The sequence below is a fragment of the Lepisosteus platostomus genome, chromosome 5 (assembly GCF_059453375.1).
Source record: "Lepisosteus platostomus isolate fLepPlt1 chromosome 5, fLepPlt1.hap1, whole genome shotgun sequence".
NCBI classification, from domain to species: domain Eukaryota; kingdom Metazoa; phylum Chordata; class Actinopteri; order Semionotiformes; family Lepisosteidae; genus Lepisosteus; species Lepisosteus platostomus.
Window position 1 is genome coordinate 54,245,743 of NC_142615.1, and position 23,533 is coordinate 54,269,275.

At 49.4% G+C, this 23,533-nt stretch overlaps 1 protein-coding gene, 7 non-coding genes and 4 pseudogenes across 8 annotated transcripts in view; 1 reads left to right on the top strand and 11 right to left on the bottom strand.

Annotated features, from left to right (window-relative positions):
- Positions 1–23,533, bottom strand: part of LOC148669375 (antigen WC1.1-like) — a 590,051-nt gene that overhangs the window by 61,030 nt on the left and 505,488 nt on the right. The gene's annotated exons all lie outside the window — the stretch shown is intronic.
- On the bottom strand, positions 5,962–6,033 carry trnae-uuc (transfer RNA glutamic acid (anticodon UUC)). Its single transcript has one exon. It is a non-coding gene; the product is annotated as a tRNA-Glu (tRNA).
- LOC148669379 (5S ribosomal RNA) lies at positions 16,160–16,278 on the bottom strand (annotated as a pseudogene).
- Positions 16,815–16,933, bottom strand: LOC148669380 (5S ribosomal RNA; annotated as a pseudogene).
- On the bottom strand, positions 17,469–17,587 carry LOC148669381 (5S ribosomal RNA). The gene has a single exon (XR_015937675.1). It is a non-coding gene; the product is annotated as a 5S ribosomal RNA (ribosomal RNA).
- LOC148669382 (5S ribosomal RNA) lies at positions 18,125–18,243 on the bottom strand. The gene has a single exon (XR_015937676.1). It is a non-coding gene; the product is annotated as a 5S ribosomal RNA (ribosomal RNA).
- On the bottom strand, positions 18,782–18,900 carry LOC148669383 (5S ribosomal RNA). The gene has a single exon (XR_015938165.1). It is a non-coding gene; the product is annotated as a 5S ribosomal RNA (ribosomal RNA).
- LOC148669384 (5S ribosomal RNA) lies at positions 19,434–19,552 on the bottom strand (annotated as a pseudogene).
- Positions 20,092–20,210, bottom strand: LOC148669385 (5S ribosomal RNA). The gene has a single exon (XR_015937677.1). It is a non-coding gene; the product is annotated as a 5S ribosomal RNA (ribosomal RNA).
- On the bottom strand, positions 20,750–20,868 carry LOC148669386 (5S ribosomal RNA; annotated as a pseudogene).
- LOC148669387 (5S ribosomal RNA) lies at positions 21,407–21,525 on the bottom strand. Its single transcript, XR_015937679.1, has one exon. It is a non-coding gene; the product is annotated as a 5S ribosomal RNA (ribosomal RNA).
- Positions 23,033–23,197, top strand: LOC148669388 (U1 spliceosomal RNA). The gene has a single exon (XR_015938649.1). It is a non-coding gene; the product is annotated as a U1 spliceosomal RNA (small nuclear RNA).

Genomic DNA, 23,533 nt, shown 5'->3' on the forward strand with positions numbered 1-23,533 from the left:
AGTTGAACGAAATCTATTGGATTTTTGAAACTTTTTTAACTAATAAAAAAATGAAAAGTGGGGCGTGCAAAATTATTCGGCCCCTTTACTTTCAGTGCAGCAAACTCACTCCAGAAGTTCAGCGAGGATCTCTGAATGATCCAATGTTGTCCTAAATGACTGATGGTGATAAATAGAATCCACCTGTGTGTAATCAAGTCTCTGTATAAATGCACCTGCTCTGTGATAGTCTCAAGGTTCTGTTGAAAGCGCAGAGAGCATCATGAAGACCAAGGAACACACCAGGCAGGTCCGTAATACTGTTGTGGAGAAGTTTAAAGCCGGATTTGGATACAAAAAGATTTCCCAAGCTTCAAACATCCCAAGGAGCACTGTGCAAGCGATCATCTTGAAATGGAAGGAGTATCAGACCACTGCAAATCTACCAAGACCTGGCCGTCCCTCTAAACTTTCAGCTCAGACAAGGAGAAGACTGATCAGAGATGCAGCCAAGAGGCCCATGATCACTCTGGATGAACTGCAGAGAACTACAGCTGAGGTGGGAGAGTCTGTCCATAGGACAACAATCAGTCTTACACTGCACAAATCTGGCCTTTATGGAAGAGTGGCAAGAAGAAAGCCATTTCTCAAAGATATCCATAAAAAGTCTCGTCTAAAGTTTGCCACAAGCCACCTGGGAGACACCCCAAACATGTGGAAGAAGGTGCTCTGGTCAGATGAAACCAAAATCGAACTTTTTGGCCACAATGCAAAACGATATGTTTGGCGTAAAAGCAACACAGCTCATCACCCTCAACACACCATCCCCACTGTCAAACATGGTGGTGGCAGCATCATGGTTTGGGCCTGCTTTTCTTCAGCAGGGACAGGGAAGATGGTTAAAATTGAGGGGAAAATGGATGCAGCCAAATACAGGACCATTCTGGATGAAAACCTGTTGGAGTCTGCAAAAGACCTGAAACTGGGACGGAGATTTATCTTCCAACAAGACAATGATCCCAAACATACAGCAAAATCTACAAAGGAATGGTTCACAAATAAACGTATCCAGGTGTTTGAATGGCCAAGTCAAAGTCCAGACCTGAATCCAATCGAGAATCTGTGGAAAGAGCTGAAAACTGCTGTTCACAAACGTTCTCCATCCAACCTCACTGAGCTCGAGCTGTTTTGCAAGGAAGAATGGGCAAGAATTTCAGTCTCTCGATGTGCAAAACTGATAGAGACATACCCCAAGCGACTTGCAGCTGTAATCGCAGCAAAAGGTGGCACTACAAAGTATTAACGCAAGGGGGCCGAATAATTTTGCACGCCCCACTTTTCATTTTTTTATTAGTTAAAAAAGTTTCAAAAATCCAATAGATTTCGTTCCACTTCACAATTGTGTCCCACTTGTTGGTGATTCTTCACATAAAATAAAAAAATTATATCTTTATGTTTGAAGCCTGAAATGTGGCAAAAGGTTGAAAAGTTCAAGGGGGCCGAATACTTTCGCAAGGCACTGTATGTGCCTGGCTTCTGGTGCCTGGAAAAGTAAGCGTGGACATAAGCGTGGGGACGTTTTCCGGGAGTGCGAAGCCACGTGTGGACAGCCAATGTGAAAATGTAGTCCTGTGGGGCGTTTCCCCAATTGGCAGGAACTACAACTCCCATAGTGCACTGCCCCCCACACTGTCCTGATTCAGGGTGTAGTTCCATTGCAAGAGCTGCAGATACACATCGCTCAGCCATTGGAGAGGGTTCAGGCCAGGCACAAGCTACACTCCACGTTTTCCAGCCTCATTCTGTAAAAAGCTCTTGGATACCAGAATTCATTCTCCTCCCACAGTGATGATCACAGTGCTGATAGTGCTTCCCTTAAGGTCCCTCACTGTGTAGCTCCCCTGATCAGCTGGAGTGAGGGAGCGGAGTATCAGAGAGCTGTTCTGCACTGACACTCACTGTTCGTACCTGGGGCCAGGGAGCCCTGCGCTGCTCAGTAAGACTATGTGAGACTGGACAGATCCTGCAGGATCAAACAGCACCTCCACTGGACCAGAGAGGCTGCAGGCTGTGGACTTCTGAGTGAGCTGAAAAGGGACAGGTAGAAACATGTTGAATATTTAGTTTTACAACAATACCTTGAGTTTGGACTGCGATCAGCTTCATTTTGTATTTCAGCTGTGAAAATGCAATTTCAAAAATGCACCACCCAGTCATGTTAGGTTCAAGTTACAGTTGCATCACAACTCAATATATTTGCAATTCACTTCAAATGTTGTTTTCGTTTGATCCAGTCTGTCCTCACCTAAAGGAGATACTTACTTTTAACACCTTTTATTTCTTCTGGGAGGTTAACTGGCTTCTGAGATAATTGTTCCTGGTGTTTGTGTTGTGTATGCCTTGCAATGGAGTGGACAATGGACTTACTACATTATAATTAATAATAATTGCTTACACTTATATAGTGCTTTTCTGGACACTCCACTCAAAGCGCTTTGCAGGACATGGGGACTCCCCTCCACCACCACCAATGTGCAGCCCCCACCTGGATGATGCGACGGCAGCCATAGTGCGCCAGAACGCTCCCAACACACCAGCTATCAGTGGGGAGGAGAGCAGAGTTATGAAGCCAATTCATAAATGGGGGTTACTAGGAGGCCATAATTGGTAAGGGTCAATGGGAAATTTGGCCAGGACACTGGGGTAAAACCCCTACTCTTTTCGAGAAACACCCTGGGATTTTTAATGACCACAGAGAGTCAGGACCTCGGTTTTACGTCTCATCCGAAGGACGGCGCCTGTTTACAGTCCAGTGTCCCCATCACTATACTGGGGCATTAGGACCCACACAGACCGCAGGGTGAGCACCCCCTGCTGGCCCCACTAACACCTCTTCCAGCAGCCACCTTAGTTCTTATGGTCAAGAAGGAAAGAATATTAGGAACATGAAAAGGCTGAATGTCTTAAATGCATTTTTTATACTGAAACAGAGAGGCACACACACCTCATTACAAATGCACACCCGCACAGAGACGTCCTCAAGCGCCTTGTTCACAATTATGGGCTCCAACAGGAACAAAAAATGCCAGCCTGACAACTCGAGCATTCAAACCAAGAACCCAACACGTACTCACGTTGGCAGCCTGTGCAGAAAAGCATAAAGAACCACAAGCCTTCTCTACTGGGAGGAAAAACACACAGTCCCTCTCTCACACTCCTGATTTCCTTAAATAGCTCATTCTTCATCTCTGGCTCCTACATACAGTATAGCAGCACTCAGTCTGCTTTGAATAAGCCATAAATCCAAGATTTGTTTTATCTGTTCCTCTTGTCTAGGCCTAGAGCTGCTTTTCATAAAAGAGCTGTTTGCATAAATAGCTAGGGTTACAGCTGAAGACACCAGCTTCATCCCCCAATGTGTAATACGTCGGGAGCAAGAGAAGAGGGCCAGGCCGTGCCTTTTCATAGATTTTTCTTCTGAAAAGTCGGGTTCTCGGAGGCAGATTTAGCCCCTCATGCATTGTAGAGAGATAGACACGCCCGCGCGCACACAGTTAGAGCTGCACCCTCACACAGAGTCAGACCCGCACAGACACGTCCTCTTGTTTAAACAAATACACAAACCTGACGGCGCTCACAATGATCCAGACACACACACACACACACACACACACACACACACACACACACACACACACACACACACACACACACGACATCAGCAGTCACTCTCGCACCCTGGACCCCAGCTCAGTCCTCACCTCCAGCTCCTGCAAACCGCTTCGAACAAACTGTATTAAGAAAATTAGGTTGCGTTCCGGTAGCAGGCCATCCTGGGCACCAGTGTGAGTTACACACTCATTTGAAAAAGCCCTTCCGCATCGTCGGGCATGCTTCACAGTGCTGGACCTGGGGTGTGGGTGCTGTCTGTGTGGAGTTTGCATGTTCTCTCCCTTGTCTGTGGGGGTTTCCTCCAGGTGCTCCAGTTTCCACCCACAGTCCAGGGACAGGCTGCCACTTTCACTGGGCAGTGCACCGTCGCCATGGCAGCATGGTGGGTCGGCTCTGATTTCAGTCTTTATTTCCTTTTTTAGAGATCCTGTAACCAGGACCTGTTCACTGCCACGACGGACAGGGAAGCCCGTCATCACTGGACATCCTCTTACCTCCTGTGGCAAAGGGCAGCTGATGAAGCTTTGTGCTCGCCGGATCATGGCAATCGCCACTCCACCCTGATCCTGGCTCAGCACAGGGCACCTGGGTTCACTCCTTTCAGACTAAAGAGACTCAGTTTCTTCAATCTGTCAGTGTGAGACACTCCCTTCAGACTAAAGAGACTCAGTTCCTCCGGCCTGTCAGTGTGAGACACTCCCTTCAGACTAAAGAGACTCAGTTTCTTCAATCTGTCAGTGTGAGACACTCCCTTCAGACTAAAGAGACTCAGTTCCTCCGGCCTGTCAGTGTGAGACACTCCCTTCAGACTAAAGAGACTCAGTTTCTTCATCTGTCAGTGTGGGATGCCTACACCAGCTTCGAACGCCTGTACACAATACCGCGGACTGCCTGCCAGACCAAATTCTGGGCTTACAGCAAACCACCCATTACATACACCGGTGTCTTCCCCGGGCCAGAGGAATTCAGGAACTCTAGTTTACTCCATCATCTCAGGCGATTCTCGCAGGGAGCAGAGATTTCCCAATCGATCAGAGAGAGTCGGGACTTTTTTCCCGCAAGAAACAACAAAACCGAAGTATTCTTCGATGTGCCGGTACAAACTTTCAGGTTATATAGTCCTTCCTTGCTGCTTCAGACATCATTCGGTGTTATGGTAAGGGGGGGGTCATGGTATTTGGCCAGTTAAGAGACCCTGGCCAAATGGTCAGTTTAAGATTATGCCCCCTCGCATCTGGAATCCTTATCAGTTAACCCCCTTTCCTGCCATAAACCCCTGTTGCTTAGAAGTCTAATTTTCAGGCAGAATTGACTTAAGTTAACCCTTTTTACATCTTGTCTCTTACTTCAGCCCTCTTCCATTTGCTAGTTCAAAGTTGTACAACCCATTTGTATCTGCTAGGCGGCGCAGTCATCGTGCACAAAGAACGCTTTGAAAAGCGTCAAAGGCAAGTCATTCCGAGTTGGTCGTTTGTGTTTTCCGTTCAGACGCGAAATGCTGAAATGATCTCTCGGCTCCTCGGTTGTCATTTCTGCTCCGTAAAGGAATCACAGCACGCGTCGGCTTCCAGCACGGTGGGTTGGGACACGATGCTGGGGGTCGGAGAGAGCGATGTCTTCCTCGTTAGTATAGGACCTGTCACCTGTCCCCACCTGTCACGCGGGAGACCGGGGTACATCAGGACGCGCATTGAAGTGAAAGCAGGATGCGCTGCGACCTGCACTGTGCAGATCCCGCCACACTAAGAGGTGAGTGGGTCTGTTCGATCACAGCGTGGTGACAAAAGAAGTCTGTTTCCACCTGGTTTCGAACAGGGGACTTTTCGCGTGGGAGGCGAACATGATAACCACTAACCTACGGAAACGATGGTAAACTGTGCCCAGCGGCCCAGTGCTGAGCTTCGCCAATGCGATTCAGCTGGTTCCAGTGCCTTTATTGGAGTGCGCTGATGGACCGTGCTCTCTCTCCAGAGACCAGCACGCCTGTCATGGACGGAGCAGGAAAGGCGGCGCCACATTCTACAGCCCTCTCCACGCAATCGACGAAATCGGGCTACTGAAGTGGAGAAAATCGCCTCTCCAGAAAGTGCAAATATCATCTTGGAGAGTATAAATCCTATTGCCGAAGGTCAGCCCTGTCTACCAGAGTAACCCTCCCACAGCGATGATCAGCTCGTCTCACACGCGAGAAGTTTCGGTTGGAAACAAGCGCCCCCTCTTCTCGCACGTTTTGCACGTTCGAGTAGTTTTAATGCGGCTCTTTCGTACACGGTCCTGATCTTTTGGAAAGCAGGAGGCAAAATGGACACGTTCCCATACCGGGAGTCGAACCCGGGCCGCCTGGGTGAAAACCAGGAATCCTAACCGCTAGACCATATGGGAGCACACACAACCCACCCTGTTCCGGGCATCATGCAAGCAAACTACATAAATATGAGAAAACACGCAAGAGAGTTGTCACTCAGAGTGTCGAAGGGTCGATGTATACTGGGGCTCAGTTGAAATGCAACGTCAGGACTTTTCCGAATTATGTCACACGAAGAGAGCACAGCCTTTTCCTCCCTGCCACGTGTGTCTCGGTAACTCGCCGTGATCGTATAGTGGTCAGTACTTTGCGTTGTAGCCGCAACCGAGTCACGGCAGAATAGGGGCGTCTGCTTTTACTACTTGTACGAATGAAGGCAAAAAAAAGCCAATCGATGTGAACGAGCGGCGCTTTACAGAGGAGTACTGCCTGACTGGATTGTTGATGAACGACAGAGGCCACTCCGACCTCTTCTCGGTTTTCTTCAATGACTTACTAAGGATCTTCTACACATTCGCCCATGCAGGGGAAGCCAGTTACACCAAAGCAAACGCAGGAAAGTGCAATTCAAGCAGAGACCAGGAGGGACTTGTTTACACCGAGAGTGGTCGGAGAATGGAACAATGCGCCCAGCCCTGTTGCTGGAGCCGATTCTTGATGAGATCTTGGGCTCACTAAGAAGCCCCCGCTGGATGCTAATCTTTCTGTTGTTCTTGCAGGTCCTGCGCTGCTTTTGAGCCGACAGAGCTCGTCCTGGTCTGTCGGCACAGCCCAATTGCAAATGATCGGCTCCGCGTCCAGTGTGTGATCTCCTGTTCAAGCCCAAGCGAAGACACAGTGAGCCTATCTGTCAATAATAGTAATACAGTGTGGGATGTCCTGTCCCAGTCTGAGGAACAAACAGTGAGCATGTCTCTCAATAATAATAATAATAATAATAATAATATAGTGTGGGATCTCCTGTCCCAGCCTGGGGAACAGTGAGCCTGTTTCACAATAATAATAATACAGTGTGTGATCTCTTGTCCCAGCCTGAGGAACAGACAGAGAGCCTGTCTCTCAATACTAATAATACAGTGTGTGATCTCCTGTCCCAGCCTGAGGAACAGACAGTGAGCCTCTCTCTCAGTAATAATAATACAGTGTGTGATCTCCTGTCCCAGCCCAAACGACGACACAGTGTGCCTATCTGTCAATAATAATAATACAGGGTGCAATCTCCTGTCCCAGCCTGAGGAACAGTGTGCCTGTCAATCAATAATAATATTACAGTATGTGATCTCCTGCTCCAGCCTGAGGAACAGACAGTGAGACTGTCTCTCAATAATAATAATACAGTGTATGTCCTCCTGTCCCAGCCTGAGGAAAAGACAGTGAGCCTGTCTCTCAATAATAATAATCCAGTGTGTGATCTCCTGTTCAAGCCCAAGCGAAGACACAGTGAGCCTATCTGTCAATAATAGTAATACAATGTGTGATCTCCTGTCCCATTCTGAGGAACAGACAGTCAGCCTATCTGTCAATAATAATAATACAGTGTGTGATCTCCTGTCCCAGCCTGAAGAACAGAGAGTGAGCCTGTCTCTCAATAATAATACAGTGTGTGATCCTCTGTCCCAGCCTGATGAACAGACAGTGAGCCTGTCTCTCAATAAAAATAATACAGTGTGTGATCCCCTGTCCCAGCCAGAGGAACAGACAGTGAGCCCGTCTCTCAGTAATAATAATACAGTGTGTTATCTCCTGTCCCAGCCTGAGGAACAGTGAGCCTGTCAATCAATAATAATAATACAATATGTGATGTCCTGTCTCAGCCTGTGGAACAGAGAGTAAGCCTGTCTCTCAATAATAATAATACAGTGTGTGATCTCCTGTCCCAGCCAGGGGAACAGTGAGCCAGACTCTCAGTAATAATAATACAGTGTGATCTACTGTCCCAGCATGAGGAACAGTGAGACTGTCTCTCAATAATAATAATACAGTATGTGACCAACTGTCCCAGACTGAGGAAAAGATAGTGAGTCTGTCTCTCAATAATAATAATACAGTGTGAATTCCTGTCTCCCCCTGAGGAACAGAGAGTAAGCCTCTCTCTCAATAATAATAATACAGTGTGTGATCTCCTGTCCCAGCCTGAGGAACAGACAGTGAGCCTGTCTCAATAATAATACAGTGTGTGACCATCTGTCCCAGACCGAGGAAAAGACAGTGAGTCTGTCTCTAAATAATAATAATACAGTGTGGGATCTCCTGTCCCAGCCTGGGGAACAGTGAGCCAGACTCTCAATAATAATAATACATTGTGACCTACTGTCCCAGCCTGAGGAACAGACAGTGAGTTTGTCTCTCAATAATAATACAGTGTTATCTCCTGTCCCAGCCTGGGGAACAGACAGTGAGCCTGTCTCTCAATAATAATAATACAGTGTGTAATCTCCTGTCCCAGACTGAGGAACAGACAGTGAGACTGTCTCTCAATAATTATAATAATACTGTGTGATCTCCTGACCCAGCCTGGGGAACATACAGTGAGCCTGTCTCTCTATAATAATAATACAGTGTGTGATCCTCTGTCCCAGCCTGAGGAACAGACAGTGAGCCTGTCTCTCAATAATAATAATTCAGTGTGGGATCTCCTGTCCAACTCTGAGGAACAGTGAGCCTGTCTCTCTATAATAATAATACAGTGTGTGATCCTCTGTCTCAGCTTGAGGAACAGAGAGTAAGCCTGTCTCTCAATAATAATAATACAGTGTGGGATCCTCTGTCCCAGTGTGAGGAACAGACAGTGAGCCTGTCTCTCAATAATAATACAGTGTGTGATCTCCTGTCCCAGCGTGAGGAACAGTGAGCCTGTCAATCAATAATAATACAGTATGTGATCTCCTGTCCCAGCCTGGGGAACAGTGAGCCAGACTCTCAATAATATTAATAATAATAATACAGTGTGATTTACTGTCCCAGCCTGAGATACAGACAGTGAGCCTGTCTCTAAATAATAAGATAGTGTGTGACCACCTTCTGTGGTCTGTTTCAAATCCGCCCGCAATGAGACACAGAGGAGAAATGAAGAGCCCCAGTCGTGCTAGAAAATCACCCGGGAAAGTGACTTTCAATGTAGGAAAAAAAAGTCGTTAGTAACAGACATAATATGTTTGTTTTGTTTTTTTAATCGCTGCGATGTGTGACTAAGCTCATACGACTAAGAGTTGCTCCCTTTGTCTAGATCTGGTAACCTGCTCGTCGCTGGTGGGCCAGATTGTGTCCCCCGTCTCTACACTGGGGCATTAAGACCCACACAGACCGCAGGGTGAGTGCCCCCTGCTGGCCCCACTGAGAGGTCGTATCCCACCTCCTCCGCTCTCTGAGAAAAGCAGTATCTTCAGGCCCTGACATCCCACCCCTGCCACTCTCTGCGTAAATAAGTATCGTCAGGCCTGACATCCCACCCCTGCCACTCCCTGCGTAAAGAAGTGTCGTATGGCCCTGACATCACACCCCCACCACTCTCTGCCGAAAGCACTGTCATATAGCCCTGACATCCCACCCCTCCACTCTCTGCATAAAGCAGTGTTGTCAAGCCCTGACATCCCACCCCCACCACTCTCTGTGTAAAGCACTGTCATATGGCCCTGACATCCTAGCCCCATCACTCTCTGCGGAAAGCACTGTCGTATAGCCTTGACACCCACCTCTCCACTCTCTGTGTAAAGCAGTGTCATCTAGCCCTGACATCCCACCCCCTCCACTCTCTGAATAAAGAAGTGTCATATGGCCCTGACACCCACTCCTCCATTCTCTGCATAAAGCAGTGTCGTCAGGCCCTGACATCCCACCCCTCCACTCTCTGCGTAATGCGGTATCGTCAGGCCTTGACATCCAACCCCCGCCACTCTCTGCGTAAAGCAGACATGTTACAGACATTTACAACAAAGACGTATTATAAAATATTGACATATACTGTAGGCGGCTGGAGCATTATTGGGAGACAGACTCACTGTTCCTCAGGCTGTGACAGGAGATCACATACTGGGCTGCCAGATCAACTGAGTTCCCTCCTCCCTCTCCCAGTAGGATTGGGACCCGTTGTGATTCTGGCAGGTGTGGGAACTCTGGGATTAGATTTCTGAATTTCGGGAAGAATGTTTCTCTAATCCTAGAGTATCTGTCACAGTGCAGTAGGAAGTGCACCTCTGTCTCTATTTCTCCCCGCTGGCAGTGGGAGCACAGCCTGTCCTCTCTGGGCAGCCAGGTCTGCCTGTGTCGCCCAGTTTCTATGGCCAAGTTGTGGTCACTGAGCCTGTACTTCGTCAGGGTCTGTTTCTGTTTGTTATTTTTTATTTTGGTCAAATATTCAGCTAGTGTGTATTGTCTGTTTAAGGTTCTGTAGCATTCCAGTTTATGTTGTGTTTGTGTGTGTGTGTCCCAATGTGTGAGATATTGCTATTTGATCTGTGCTGTGATGTGGTTGAGTCTGGGTTGTGGTGCTCTAGCAGTGCTGTCCTGAGGCTGGTTAGTGTCGGTGTCACTCACTGCGAGTGTGATCTCAGCAGAGTCTCTGTACTCTTGGGACACTTGACTCACCTGTCTCTCTCTTTCTCTCCCTGTGCTGTCCCTCTCCTGCCCCCTCTCTCCCTCCTCGGACTCCAACTGGAGGAGGTCCAATCACCACCTCCTGTGAGACAGAAGAAAAAGAAGGTGGGTAATGCTCTGATCCTCTCTTTACTCCTGTCCAGTGTCCAGTCAGTGTGTCTGTATGAACCCCTCTCTCTCTCAGTGCAGTGTTCATGTACTGGAGTGTCCAGTCAGTGTGTGTGTATGAACCCCTCTCTCTCTCAGTGCGGTGTTCATGTCCTGGAGTGTCCAGTCAGTGTGTCTGTATCAACCCCTCTCTCCCAGTGCAGTGTTCATGTACTGGAGTGTCCAGTCCGACTCTTAACGTGACTCTCCTGTCTCTGCTTCAGAAGCGCTGGTGCGTCTTTTTAAACTCCCTGAGCTGCGTGTCGGTGGAGACAGATGATCAGGACGAGCCGATGGAGGCGGCGGAGACCGTGGGTCAGGAGAGGAAGAGCGAGGGAGAGGAGGAGCAGGCTGCCGGGAAGGACAAGAAGAGGAAGAGGAGGTGCAGGTGAGCAGACAGGGGGGCGCCGCCCGGTCGTGTCTGTGATTCAAGGAGAAGTCTCCTCTTGCTGTTTGATGTCATGGTGACGTCTGTGTCTGTGTCCCTCACACCTGCAATAACAATATTCTTTCCAGGTTCCTTTCCTGGTTCTGTGCCTGCTAAGATCTGGACTGGACTGGACTGGACTGAATTGGACTGGACCGAAGCTGAGGGACCCCAGACTGTGCTGGACCGAAGCTGAGGGACCCCAGACTGGACTGGACAGGAGCTGAGGGACACCAGACTGTGCTGGACCGAAGCTGAGGGACCCCAGTCTGGACTGAAGCTGAGGGACCCCAGACTGTGCTGGACCGAAGCTGAGGGACCCCAGTCTATGCTGGACCGAAGCTGAGGGACCCCAGACTGTGCTGGACCGAAGCTGAGGGACCCCAGACTGTGCTGGTCTGAAGCTGAGGGACCCCAGACTGGACAGCACTGGAGCTGAGGGACACCAGACTGGACTGGACTGAAGCTTAGGGACCCCAGTCTGGACCGAAGCTGAGGGACCCCAGACTGGACCGAAGCTGAGGGACCCCAGTCTGTGCTGGACCGAAGCTGAGGGACTCCAGACTGGACCGAAGCTGAGGGACCCCAGACTGTGCTGGACCGATGCTGAGGGGCCCCAGACTGGACTGAAGCTGAGGGGCCCCAGACTGGTCTGGACTGAAGCTGAGGGGCCCCAGACTGGACTGATGACCTTTTGTTAAGCATCAATAAACATTTTTTTAAAAAAATCTGTTTAGCTTTTGGTTTTTTCCCTCCCCCCCCCCCAAGGCTGCTGCTGGGAGAGGTGTGAGTAGGGCCAGCAGGGGGCGCTCTCACCCTGCAGACTGTGTGGGTCCTGATGCCCCAGTATAGTGACGGGGGACACTGGACTGTAAACAGGCGCCGTCCTTCGGATGAGACGTAAAACCGAGGTCCTGACTCTCTGTGCTTGTTAACAATCCCGGGGTGTTTCTGGAGAAGAGTAGGGGTGTTATCCCAGTGTCCTGGCCTGATTCCCCCCCTAGTCTTGACCCATCATGGCCTCCGTATCACCCCCCTCTCTGAACTGGCTCCATTCCTCTGCTCTCCTCCCCACTGAGAGCTGCTGTGTGCTGAGCGGACTGGAGCATCATCCAGGTGGAGGCTGCACACTGGGGGGACTGGAGGGGATCTCCCTGACCTGGGAGGAGCTCTGAGTGGAGGGTCCAGACTTATTAATTATTATTATTATTCGTGCTGCACTGGGCTTCAGTCCTGGCAGTGAGAGGGGGACTCTGTGATCAGTACAGATACTTATGACTGTATAATAATACACGATAGAAATGGAAAACAGGGTAGCGCTGTAGTCCCTTCGAAACGTTTTGAACTGCCAGAAGAAGTTTTCACAACCTGGACTCGTGAAGGTACAGGTCTTCTCCCATCGTCCGGAGTAAGGTGAGAGGTCACCCCCTCGGGGCGCAGTATCCCCGATGCACCCCCCCACCACCACCCAAAACGACACACACTTCTGTGACGATTGGGAGACCAGCCCCTGCGGTGGAGGAAACGACCCGCTGGAGAGAACACGCAGACTCCACACAGAAGGGTCACCTCGGCATTTATTCCAACAGCACAACAACACCAGAGAGAAACGGTCTCCGAAAGATAAGCGTACACCGGGAAAAACACGACGGGGTCATTACAAACGGGAATAGGAGTTCTTTTTTTCTTTTTTTTCTGGACGTCAGTTGTATAGTGTCCTGGTGATTTCTCCCGTTTCGAACAGAGTTTAATGTCGCGTTTCTACTTTATTAGAGAGAGGCACTGAACTTTGGGGAACGTGACATCCACCCAGTATTACTAGTAGGTTGATAAATATAAATGTTCTTTTCCCCCCCGTATGATACCTCGCGAAATATAACGATGGCCAACTCCTTAAGTCGAAATTTAAACCCTTCTCACGCTACAAGACAGTCCGTCAACATCGCCGCGGCCCGAAGCGCGACCTTCGGTATGACGTTGGCGGAAAATGGGGTAGGGTAAGTACGTCACAGCCGGGGGAAGCCCCTATCACGTGAGAGGGGTGCGGCGGGCGACGAGCCCCCAGGGGCGAAGAGAAGTTGATTTGCGTGGGGTGTGGAAACACTACACGACCGGGCAAGCGAGCCGTTTTTTTTTGTTTTGTTTTTTCCAGAACATCAGAACAACCGCAGAGATGACCATCGATCCACCTCCAGACGTTTCCTTTTTTGTCGTCTTTGGCCCCCAAAATAAAAAGAAAAACTGGGATCCATCGTGGCATTGCCAAATTAAAACGTCAACCACTTTTCGGGCTTTCGTGCTGTCCATGATGAAACCGTCATGGTTGTGTAAGCATACGTTACGTCACAGACCGGCGGCGCTCGGACGTGAGGAGTGTCGTTACGTTTTTGAAATGGCACGTCAGACAAGATCTCTGACAAGATCTCCGAAAAACCCAAACCTGTAAGATTCAATTTCAATTCAGTTTTTTTTATATAGCGCCTTTCACAACACGAATGCCCCAAGGCCCCGAACAAAGGAGTTGTTCCACACCCCTGCCACCCTCTGTGTACAGTAGAGCCCCCTGTACTGACTGGAGGAGCTCACCCAGGCTTTTGGGCTAATTGGCTTCTGGGAAAACTGGCCCTGGTGTGTGTGTGTCCTGTGATGGAGTGCTGTCCTGTCCAGGGTGTGTGAGTGAGTGTGTGTTTGTCATGTGATGGACTGGTTCCTGTCCAGGGTGTGTGAGTGTGTGTCTGAGTGTCCTGTGAGGGACTGGTGTCCTATCCAGGTTGTGTGTGTGTGTCCTGTGAGGGACTGGTGTCCTGTTCAGGGTGTGTGAGTGTGTGAGTGTGTGTGTGTGTGTGTGTGTGTGTGAGTGTGTGTGTGTGTGAGTGTGAGTGTGAGTGTGTGTGTGTGTATGTGTGTGTGTGTGTGTCCTGTGAGTGACTGGTTCCTGTCCAGGGTGTGTGAGTGTGTGTCTGAGTGTCCTGTGAGGGACTGGTGTCCTATCCAGGTTGTGTGTGTGTGTCCTGTGAGGGACTGGTGTCCTGTTCAGGGTGTGTGTGTGTGAGTGTGTGTGAGTGTGAGTGTGTGTGTGTGTCCTGTGAGTGACTGGTGTCCTGTCCAGGGTGTGTGAGTGAGTGTGTGTGTGTCCTGTGATGGACAGATGGTACCAAGCCTGGACACCCATGAGACACTGGCTTCCTCAGAAGACTCTCACGGAGGGCACACTGTCCCTAACCCGGGTCCAGAAGAAACTACAGTGATCTATAATTCCTGCGCCTCGGAAGGGTTTATGACGTCTATGTCCGGCGCCCGCGCCCGTGGACCGGCGGTTTGGCGTCGCGCTCCGCAGCTCGAGCTTCGGTGCGAGGCAGGGCGCGAGGGAGTCGATGTGGCCTCGGTGCCATCTTTGCTGGTGAGTCAATTGTGACCGTTGCGGTACAATAAACCATCAATAAACCTTTTCCCACCCCGTCCAGTATTTCTGTCGCGGCCCACGTCCCTTACAATCGACAAACTATTAAAAAAAAACAGTAGCCCTTCGCAACATTACACGCCATTTTTTTATTTTAAACGTCCGCTAGATACGCAGGTGGCTCGATACCTGTCTTATCCTCGCCGGCGTCTTTATACCGGCAAGTGAATTTTATATGGGGTCCCTCAGAATTGTGACAGAAATGTCAGTGAACCACAATAAAAAACGAAACTTTTTTTTTAAAGGCGGTGAATGGATTTTCTGAGTAACCGTGTAGCGACTAACGTAAGGAAAAAAAAGTTGTCTTTCCCTACGAAGACGTTTTGGTACAGGACTTTCTTTAAATATCAGTTGTGCATAGCGTTTTACAAAAAGTTGATGATGATCTTGGAGATAATTGCAAAGGAAAATTGAGATAACTACCAAAACATTACGTGTGAAACGACAGGACAGAACATTGAACCCACAAAGAAACAAAGGTATGAAATATTGCCTCGTCATGGGGGGTTGATAATTGTAGTAAGTGTTCCTAATTTTCGTAAAGAAATGTATATTATGGGAGTCACACGTGAGATTTAGTGTATATACGTTTCATATTGTGCATATATACGGGGTTAAAAAGTGGAATGAGTATGATTATAAACTCGTGTGTCCTATAATCAGATAATTTTTGAACAAGCTTTGATTAGACAGGTGAAAAACAACATCAGATCCTTTTTTTAATATATTCTCACGTCTGAATATCAGCTTCTCCCCTCTGGCCAACATTTCAGGGCTCCCAGGTGTAGATCCCAAATTGAAACAAATATTAATTTGTTACCCAGTTAAACAGTTAATAGAAGTGAGTGACCAGGGTAAATAAAGGTGGGTCAGTGTAAACTGTTTATTCTGGACCAGACTTCGTCATGTGTGATATGTCATGACTTCTTATATGAAGTTTTATCTTTATATTTAGTTCTACATGTGTAATAGATGCGATGTGTGTCCATAAAAAGGTTTCTCCAGGGGAAAATCAAGTTCATTTTAAAACCGTGTTTCCTTTTTAGGGTACGTTTGCATTCCAAGTGTGGGGTTTTTGCCTTTTTATCATATTTTGGATGTGAATCCGTGGTATTTTTGCTGAGACAAATTGCCTTTCTTATACGCGGAGGGATCTGCTCGTGAGATGTCCGCTTGGTCCATTTCTGAGCTCAGTATAAGGTGTAGAAAGCATGACTGTCATCATAACCCGCATCTCACCCAGGTGTGGAATAATGTTGTGACTATTGCTTCAGCAATAACATGCTGATTGCATGTTTCTAGATGGGTATAACAGAGATCTCAACTACTGAGGGGCCTTATTAATAAAGTCTCCACAGCCGAAGCGCTGTGTCTCTTTTCAGCTGGCGATAAACCTTTCCTCGATCCTTTGCGGACTTGTAAAACTGTTCCTGATCAGAATAAAAAACGCTCACGCTAATACACAAGCACCCGTGTCTCGCCAAAGCTGACAAATAAACAGACGGACAAGCCGCACTGCACGTGTGAACAGGGGAATGAGCGAGCGAGCGGGGATAGGGCGTCTCCTGCGCTTAAAAGCTTACAGCACCTGGTATTCCCAGGCGGTCTCCCATCCAAGTACTAACCAGGCCCATCCCTGTTTAGCTTCCGAGATCAAACGAGATAAGGCGTGTTCAAGGGGGTGTGGCCGTAAGCGAGAGCAAGGCTCGCTGGCACCCTTCTTATTGAGAGGACAGCTCCGTCACCTCTTTTACGACGCTGCTTTTTTTCCCTTGCGTTTTTCTCTTCTTTCCACGTTCTCTCTCTTCACTGCCTTCGTCCCGCTCTATTTCACTTCAGCCTTTCACTCTTGCTTCCTTCCAATGAGGACGGAGCTGCGGGAGAAAGGGCGCTATAGAGGATCGCTGTGGAGAGCTGCTGCTGTGCTTTGACATCTGAGCTCTGTGGAAAACGATCTCAATACAATTCTGAAAAACGCGACTCTCCGAACGCCAGCCGAACAAGTCTCCACAGCCGAAGCGCTGTGTCTCTTTTCAGCTGGCGATAAACCTTTCCTCGATCCTTTGCGGGCTTGTAAAACTGTTCCTGATCAGAATAAAAAACGCTCACGCTAATACACAAGTACCCGTGTCTCGCCAAAGCTGACAAATAAACAGACGGACAAGCCGCACTGCACGTGTGAACAGGGGAATGAGCGAGCGAGCGGGGATAGGGCGCCTCCTGCGCTTAAAAGCTTACAGCACCTGGTATTCCCAGGCGGTCTCCCATCCAAGTACTAACCAGACCCATCCCTGTTTAGCTTCCGAGACCAGACGAGATCAGCCGTGCTCAAGGGGGTGTGGCCGTAAGCGAGAGCAAGGCTCGCTGGCACCCTTCTTATTTAGAGGACAGCTCCGTCACCTCTTTTACGACGCTGCTTTTTTTCCCTTGCGTTTTTCTCTTCTTCCCACATTCTCTCTCTCTTCACTGCCTTCGTCCCCGCTCTATTTCACTTCAGCCTTTCACTCTTGCTTCCTTCCAATGAGGACGGAGCTGCGGGAGAAAGGGCGCTATAGAGGATCGCTGTGGAGAGCTGCTGCTGTGCTTTGACATCTGAGCTCTGTGGAAAACGATCTCAATACAATTCTGAAAAACGCGACTCTCCGAACGCCAGCCGAACAAGTCTCCACAGCCGAAGCGCTGTGTCTCTTTTCAGCTGGCGATAAACCTTTCCTCGATCCTTTGCGGACTTGTAAAACTGTTCCTGGTCAGAATAAAAAACGCTCACGCTAATACACAAGCACCCGTGTCTCGCCAAAGCTGACAAATAGACGGACAAGCCGCACTGCACGTGTGAACAGGGGAATGAGCGAGCGAGCGGGGATAGGGCGCCTCCTGCGCTTAAAAGCTTACAGCACCTGGTATTCCCAGGCGGTCTCCCATCCAAGTACTAACCAGGCCCATCCCTGTTTAGCTTCCGAGATCAGACGAGATCAGGCGTGCTCAAGGGGGTGTGGCCGTAAGCGAGATCAAGGCTCGCTGGCACCCTTCTTATTGAGAGGACAGCTCCGTCACCTCTTTTACGACGCTGCTTTTTTTCCCTTGCGTTTTTCTCTTCTTCCCACGTTCTCTCTCTTCACTGCCTTCGTCCCTGCTCTATTTCACTTCAGCCTTTCACTCTTGCTTCCTTCCAATGAGGACGGAGCTGCGGGAGAAAGGGCGCTATAGAGGATCGCTGTGGAGAGCTGCTGCTGTGCTTTGACATCTGAGCTCTGTGGAAAACGATCTCAACACAATCCTGAAAAACGCGACTCTCCGAACGCCAGCCGAACAAGTCTCCACAGCCGAAGCGCTGTGTCTCTTTTCAGCTGGCGATACACCTTTCCTCGATCCTTTGCGGACTTGTAAAACTGTTCCTGATCAGAATCAAAAACGCTCACGCTAATACACAAGCACCCGTGTCTCGCCAAAGCTGACAAATAAACAGACGGACAAGCCGCACTGCACGTGTGAACAGGGGAATGAGCGAGCGAGCGGGGATAGGGCGCCTCCTGCGCTTAAAAGCTTACAGCACCTGGTATTCCCAGGCGGTCTCCCATCCAAGTACTAACCAGGCCCATCCCTGTTTAGCTTCCGAGATCAGACGAGATCAGGCGTGCTCAAGGGGGTGTGGCCGTAAGCGAGAGCAAGGCTCGCTGGCACCCTTCTTATTGAGAGGACAGCTCCGTCACCTCTTTTACGACGCTGCTTTTTTCCCTTGCGTTTTTCTCTTCTTCCCACATTCTCTCTCTCTTCACTGCCTTCGTCCCCGCTCTATTTCACTTCAGCCTTTCACTCTTGCTTCCTTCCAATGAGGACGGAGCTGCGGGAGAAAGGGCGCTATAGAGGATCGCTGTGGAGAGCTGCTGCTGTGCTTTGACATCTGAGCTCTGTGGAAAACGATCTCAATACAATTCTGAAAAACGCGACTCTCCGAACGCCAGCCGAACAAGTCTCCACAGCCGAAGCGCTGTGTCTCTTTTCAGCTGGCGATACACCTTTCCTCGATCCTTTGCGGACTTGTAAAACTGTTCCTGATCAGAATAAAAAACGCTCACGCTAATACACAAGCACCCGCGTCTCGCCAAAGCTGACAAACAAACAGACGGACAAGCCGCACTGCACGTGTGAACAGGGGAATGAGCGAGCGAGCGGGGATAGGGCGCCTCCTGCGCTTAAAAGCTTACAGCACCTGGTATTCCCAGGCGGTCTCCCATCCAAGTACTAAACAGGCCCATCCCTGTTTAGCTTCCGAGATCAGACGAGATCAGGTGTGCTCAAGGGGGTGTGGCCGTAAGCGAGAGCAAGGCTCGCTGGCACCCTTCTTAATGAGAGGACAGCTCCGTCACCTCTTTTACGACGGTGCTTTTTTTCCCTTGCGTTTTTCTCTTCTTCCCACGTTCTCTCTCTTCACTGCCTTCGTCCCCGCTCTATTTCACTTCAGCCTTTCACTCTTGCTTCCTTCCAATGAGGAAGGAGCTGCGGGAGAAAGGGCGCTATAGAGGATCGCTGTGGAGAGCTGCTGCTGTGCTTTGACATCTGAGCTCTGTGGAAAACGATCTCAATACAATTCTGAAAAACGCGACTCTCCGAACGCCAGCCGAACAAGTCTCCACAGCCGAAGCGCTGTGTCTCTTTTCAGCTGGCGATAAACCTTTCCTCGATCCTTTGCGGACTTGTAAAACTGTTCCTGATCAGAATAAAAAACGCTCACGCTAATACACAAGCACCCGTGTCTCGCCAAAGCTGACAAATAGACGGACAAGCCGCACTGCACGTGTGAACAGGGGAATGAGCGAGCGAGCGGGGATAAGGCGCCTCCTGCGCTTAAAAGCTTACAGCACCTGGTATTCCCAGGCGGTCTCCCATCCCAGTACTAACCAGGCCCATCTCTGTTTAGCTTCCGAGATCAGACGAGATCAGGCGTGCTCAAGGGGGTGTGGCCATAAGCAAGAGCAAGGCTCGCTGGCACCCTTCTTATTGAGAGGACAGCTCCGTCACCTCTTTTACGACGCTGCTTTTTTTCCCTTGCGTTTTTCTCTTCTTCCCACGTTCTCTCTCTCTTCACTGCCTTTGTCCCCGCTCTATTTCACTTCAGCCTTTCACTCTTGCTTCCTTCCAATGAGGACGGAGCTGCGGGAGAAAGGGCGCTATAGAGGATCGCTGTGGAGAGCTGCTGCTCTGCTTTAACATCTGAGCTCTGTGGAAAACGATCTCAATACAATTCTGAAAAACGCGACTCTCCGAACGCCAGCCGAACAAGTCTCCGCAGCCGAAGCGCTGTGTCTCTTTTCAGCTAGCGATAAACCTTTCCTCGATCCTTTGCGGACTTGTAAAACTGTTCCTGATCAGAATAAAAAACGCTCACGCTAATACACAAGCACCCGTGTCTCGCCAAAGCTGACAAATAAACAGACGGACAAGCCGCACTGCACGTGTGAACAGGGGAATGAGCGAACGAGCGGGGATAGGGCGCCTCCTGCGCTTAAAAGCTTACAGCACCTGGTATTCCCAGGCGGTCTCCCATCCAAGTACTAACCAGGCCCATCCCTGTTTAGCTTCCGAGATCAGACGAGATCAGGCGTGCTCAAGGGGGTGTGGCCGTAAGCGAGAGCAAGGCTCGCTGGCACCCTTCTTATTGAGAGGACAGCTCCGTCACCTCTTTTACGACGCTGCTTTTTTTCCCTTGCGTTTTTCTCTTCTTCCCACGTTCTCTCTCTCTTCACTGCCTTCGTCCCCGCTCTATTTCACTTCAGCCTTTCACTCTTGCTTCCTTCCAATGAGGACGGAGCTGCGGGAGAAAGGGCGCTATAGAGGATCGCTGTGGAGAGCTGCTGCTGTGCTTTGACATCTGAGCTCTGTGGAAAACGATCTCAACACAATCCTGAAAAACGCGACTCTCCGAACGCCAGCCGAACAAGTCTCCACAGCCGAAGCGCTGTGTCTCTTTTCAGCTGGCGATACACCTTTCCTCGATCCTTTGCGGACTTGTAAAACTGTTCCTGATCAGAATTAAAAACGCTCACGCTAATACACAAGCACCCGTGTCTCGCCAAAGCTGACAAATAAACAGACGGACAAGCCGCACTGCACGTGTGAACAGGGGAATGAGCGAGCGAGCGGGGATAGGGCGCCTCCTGCGCTTAAAAGCTTACAGCACCTGGTATTCCCAGGCGGTCTCCCATCCAAGTACTAACCAGGCCCATCCCTGTTTAGCTTCCGAAATCAGACGAGATCAGGCGTGCTCAAGGGGGTGTGGCCGTAAGCGAGAGCAAGGCTCGCTGGCACCCTTCTTATTGAGAGGACAGCTCCGTCACCTCTTTTACGACGCTGCTTTTTTCCCTTGCGTTTTTCTCTTCTTCCCACATTCTCTCTCTCTTCACTGCCTTCGTCCCCGCTCTATTTCACTTCAGCCTTTCACTCTTGCTTCCTTCCAATGAGGACGGAGCTGCGGGAGAAAGGGCGCTATAGAGGATCGCTGTGGAGAGCTGCTGCTGTGCTTTGACATCTGAGCTCTGTGGAAAACGATCTCAATACAATTCTGAAAAACGCGACTCTCCGAACGCCAGCCGAACAAGTCTCCACAGCCGAAGCGCTGTGTCTCTTTTCAGATGGCGATAAACCTTTCCTCGATCCTTTGCGGACTTGTAAAACTGTTCCTGATCAGAATAAAAAACGCTCACGCTAATACACAAGCACCCGTGTCTCGCCAAAGCTGACAAATAAACAGACGGACAAGCCGCACTGCACGTGTGAACAGGGGAATGAGCGAACGAGCGGGGATAGGGCGCCTCCTGCGCTTAAAAGCTTACAGCACCTGGTATTCCCAGGCGGTCTCCCATCCAAGTACTAACCAGGCCCATCCCTGTTTAGCTTCCGAGATCAGACGAGATCAGGCGTGCTCAAGGGGGTGTGGCCGTAAGCGAGAGCAAGGCTCGCTGGCACCCTTCTTATTGAGAGGACAGCTCCGTCACCTCTTTTACGACGCTGCTTTTTTTCCCTTGCGTTTTTCTCTTCTTCCCACGTTCTCTCTCTCTTCACTGCCTTCGTCCCCGCTCTATTTCACTTCAGCCTTTCACTCTTGCTTCCTTCCAATGAGGACGGAGCAGCGGGAGAAAGGGCGCTATAGAGGATCGCTGTGGAGAGCTGCTGCTGTGCTTTGACATCTGAGCTCTGTGGAAAACGATCTCAATACAATTCTGAAAAACGCGACTCTCCGAACGCCAGCCGAACAAGTCTCCACAGCCGAAGCGCTGTGTCTCTTTTCAGCTGGTGATAAACCTTTCCTCGATGCTTTGCGGACTTGTAAAACTGTTCATGATCAGAATAAAAAACGCTCACGCTAATACACAAGCACCCGTGTTTCGCCAAAGCTGACAAATAAACAGAAGGACAAGCTGCACTGCACGTGTGAACAAGGGAATGAGCGAGCGAGCGGGGATAGGGCGCCTCCTGCGCTTAAAACCTTTCTGAATTCTGAGTACGTACGGGATCCTCGGCCTTGCGCTTATAACAAACTCCAAGTCCCTTTGCAGACAACAGCAGTTGTCACATTATTGTCTCTGAGGATGTGCGACAATGGCCAAGGAGAGCCCCGATCTGAGCTTGCGCTCACTTTTTGACCAAGACACAGATGTGTGCTGATTGGTTGAGAGGTTGGCGGGCATTGGAGACCCACGTGGTATTACCACGCCCTGCCAGTCCCTGATTGGTTGATCAAGGTGAGATATGAGTCACTTACTCTTGACACTTAGGAATGCAGTCCAGATGTCCATTTGGCACTCCCTAGACAGATAGGCGCCAATGGATGACCATTGATCATGATAGCCAGGCTTAGCTAAGTGCATCCCCATCTGGGAGCTGTCCCTTACCAAAAGAAAACATCTTAAATCAGCCTGCATGAATACTTTCTCTGTGGCTGCACCACAGAGATGGAAGGTGAGATGGGGCCTCATTTAGGACAGCATACCACCACTTAATTCTGTCTTATTAACAAGCATTGCCACTACAACGGCATCTCTCCTGTCAAACTTCCTCCTGACTTGTTTGACAGGATCTGGGCCGTGGTGAACAGTGGGAAAGACGCCCTGTGGAGAGTGAGGAACATGGGGCTGTTCAAAGGCATCGAGGTCCCAGTCAAGGCAGCAGGTAGCCTGGCCCTGTTCATCACCCGAGAGAACTATTACCTCAGAGATCTGTGGAGAGAAAGGAGGGAGGAAGCAGAAAATCTGTGGGAAATAGAGAGCATAGGTCAATATCTCAAGAAACTGTGAAAAACATCATCATGTTTAAGTAAAGAATGTGATTTACACCAGAAAAAAAGAAATTGTTACTATGTAACTGGTACCGTGTTAAAATGTAATGAGATGTGATCATATATACTGTTTTAAGTATGTATATTAATGTAAAGCTTTCTAATTTGTGATGTCCTGTATTTTTTTGTGAAAAGAAAATAAAGTTCTTAAAAAATCGATTCACCCAGGGCGAGGCTTGGCCATTGCACTCCGGCTGTGCTGACCCCTGCGGATTCCCCAAATGTGGGAATCTTGACTGCATTATTTCTGGTAGTGGGGGACTGCGTTCGCGCTCTCCCCTGATGTGCTTGGTCCAATATCGGATACGGAAGAGTTACGACACCACGTGCTGCGATAGGATCCCAGTTCGAAAGGAGTCGATGCCACTGCTGGTTCCCGGTTTCTTTTAGTTAGAGGTCCGGAGAAACATTTCAAGCTGGTTACACTACTCCTTCCGGACATTCATTCCCTTTTCAAAGTCAGTCGTTTTGCTGTAGTCTGCATTATTTAGGCTGATTATTGAGGTTAGCCTTTATTTGGTCATGGGGGCCTCGGTACTGTATGCTAATTCTCAAGACAGTTTCACCCGTTTTCTGATTGCTAGGTTCTGTACCAGTGCAGACATGTCAAACAGTGAA